Source organism: Mus caroli, unplaced genomic scaffold, assembly GCF_900094665.2.
Source record: "Mus caroli unplaced genomic scaffold, CAROLI_EIJ_v1.1 scaffold_17875_1, whole genome shotgun sequence".
NCBI lineage: Eukaryota > Metazoa > Chordata > Mammalia > Rodentia > Muridae > Mus > Mus caroli.
In genome coordinates this window covers 10,013-13,020 of record NW_018389929.1, presented here as the reverse complement: position 1 = coordinate 13,020, position 3,008 = coordinate 10,013, and the positions used below count along the sequence as shown (strand labels likewise).

The window sequence follows — 3,008 nt, the reverse complement described above, 5'->3', positions numbered from 1 at the left end:
TGTGTTTGTTTGTGTGAGTGTAAAATGTCCTATCCAGAGATATGTCCTGCAGTGAAAGAAACACATATTTCAATATGTTGGAAAGGAAATTTCATTTTTGTCTAATGCTATTAAAATGAAAATAGAATGTAAATATTATTTAGTGTATTGTTTTAATGTTACAATACCCTCCNTTTTTTACTATTGTTTTCATCAATTTGATTTTGATATATAAAGTAGCAGGAAATATGCTGGTATGTTAATTCTCTTATGGATGTTCAAAATAATAATGAATACTAGCAACACAATTTTGTGTTTTGAATTGNAGATAAGAAAACTTGTGTGGAGAGAGATCTTATTTCTCATGTCTTCCTTCNCCTGGTGTAGTTTGGCTTCTTTCAAATACAACTTTCCTACCACTTTGTGGTCAGGAGTGGGTAAAGTGAAAGAAGAGGAGACCCTCCACAGGTTTGTCCTCTCAAGAGGGAGAAATCTGCTCTTTCNGCCTATTTGTGAACTGCTAAATCCTAAGCCATGCCAGGCAACACAGAGTCACAGGGTTGGAGAGACACAGGCAGCCATTGTAGCTGTATGCAGAATTCTGAGCAGCAGCTCCTGTCCAAACCTTTCAGACCCATTGTATGCTGCTGGGTTCCCACTACTACCACAGGTTCAGTCTGTCACCAATGCTGCTGGGGATATCCTGTAGGCAAGCAGGTGTGTTGTCACTTCAATCTTAGGACAGGAGCAGACAGCCATTCACTGACACTGGGCTGAAGGTGTTGATCTCCTATGATACCAGGTCTAGAATTCCATGCTTCCATTCTTGTTCATGACTGTCTACTGAGTCAGCAAAATGCTGCCAAATTTTATCTCCTTGGAATGTCTGTGTTATTAGGAAGCTGGGTTCTCTGCTTCAGCAGTTACAATATTTGATCAATACCTTTGCCCTTTGTAGAGAGCAGCATTGTAGATTTAGAAATGAANAACATTGTTGAATCTACAGAGCTGGAATATAGTGTGGCTCTGAGAATTTCCCAAGTGTATTAGGACTACTTCCAGTATGCTTTTGAGTAGATGCTGCAGCTATACCAATTTTGATTATTTTTTAAACTAATTAAAGTAACAGACTCAATTTGATAGGTTGGCATAATGTATATCAAAATTGCAAGGCTATAATGACTACTGTCAATTAAATAAAAACAAATGGTTAATGGTGTGTTTTAACTATGGGTTTATAACTGGTAGCAACAGTGGATCTACTGAATAAACTTTGACATTACCTTTGTGTTGTCTTACAGATGTGCTGGTGAAGAATTCTTGGAGATCCAGGGCTTCTGTGTCTCATCGTAGGGCTTCTGGGAGAATCACCTGGCTTTATCTTGAATACTGATTATCCTCTTAACAATTACTGATGTACAATTGCTACCTCTTAAGAAAAGGATTCAGTGTTAAATTACCATTTCTGTGTTTCCATATTTAAATTGTCTTAAATTTAATTTTATTTTTAATTCATTTTTTATACTCCATATTCCATTCCCTGTGCCCCCCTCCATCCACCCTACAACTCCACATCCTACCCCTCCTCCCCACCCCACCTGACCTCTAAACTCCCTGGGGCTTCCTGTCTCTTGAGGGTTAGGTGCATCATCTCTGAATGAACATTCATATTAATTTCTAATTTGTTTGAATTATCCTGACATTAAAAAAATGCTATGTTCTTTTTTTCTGTTTCTTTTTATTTGTATGTTTTATACTGAAAATACAGAAAATAAACCTGCAGCTGAGAAGATCCTATCATGGAAATTTTCTGCAATTATTTAAAGAGTTGTGATTCCAAAGTATCTTCTGATTATTTATTGTGATACTCACAAACAAGTGCTATATCCGGCATTACCCAGATAGGATCCTTCTGCTGTGAACTATGGTGAATGCAGAGACTTATGGCTGCTCACAGAACAAGGCTAAGGGACACACGAGTGCTTGTCTCCAACAGAACACCTATAGCACAGCCTCTATAGCTCAGAGCATTGTGGAATATGGGGAGAAAGAATGCAGGAGCCAGAAGATGAAAAGAAGGAATGGAAATGCACTATTGCCGTCATGAACAGACATAGCAACCATGGTCTGTGTCCCAACTCTACAGCTTAACTACACAAGACTTGTTCCCTCACCATTGTTGGAAGTAACAGAGGGAGCTCAATGGGCTCATTTCCCATTCTGCTCAACTATTGGCTAGTGGCAGATCATGGGACAGAGGTAGTCATTGTTTCACATTTATACTCATATCTGAGCCTACAGCACTCCAGTGGAAAGTCTGAAACCACGGATCACACAGACAGCCCTGTGTGTCACAAGACAAACTCAAAGTTGTGATGGTGAGAAAGAGACTTGGAGAGAGGAGTATGTGAAGGGAGTGTATGGGAGATGAGAAGGTGGGACAGAGAGGGGATAGCTGAAATGCACTATATATGTATATGGAGTTGTTAATTTTTAAATAAAATTTACAAATATAAAAAATTGCATAAATTAATAAAGATTTTTGTTTGTTCTCTATTATACTGTAAATCAGCAATTAAGATATTTTTAAGAAATCACAAAATAGTAACAAAGTAATTATAAGTAAAAGAGTGTAAGCCCCAAACTACTACAGAGACACTTGCTCATCCCTTGTGTTTCTGCGGTGCATGAAATACAAACATCAACAACCAAGACAATAAGCCTCCTCCAGAATTCAGCAACTCTATCAAAACATGAAAATTGATCAATAGGAAGATTCAGTTGAGGACCATCTTAATGTATTAGTGCTCAATGACATAAGTAAATGAGGTCTTCAGCAATGGGGTCCTACTATCAAGTTATGGACAGTGACCAATAGGCTTGGTAATAGTCTGTGATGTTTGTGGAAATCCATAGAATCCCCTTTGACAAATGACTGACCATGAAGTAATAGATTCCTAACACTGGAAGTGATAGACATCTTGGTAATATAAGCTGGCTTATTGAGCCCTTGTCTCCTCCATAATATA

General features: G+C 38.1%; 1 long non-coding RNA gene across 1 annotated transcript in view; it reads left to right on the top strand.

Annotated features, from left to right (window-relative positions):
* Window positions 1-1,686, top strand: part of LOC115030312 — a 2,440-nt gene extending 754 nt beyond the window's left edge. Inside the window, exons 2-3 of the long non-coding RNA XR_003835898.1 lie at window positions 308-447; window positions 1,281-1,686. This is a non-coding gene — a long non-coding RNA (uncharacterized LOC115030312). The remainder of the gene's footprint in view (window positions 1-307; window positions 448-1,280) is intronic.
* The last annotated feature ends 1,322 nt before the right edge of the window (window positions 1,687-3,008 follow it).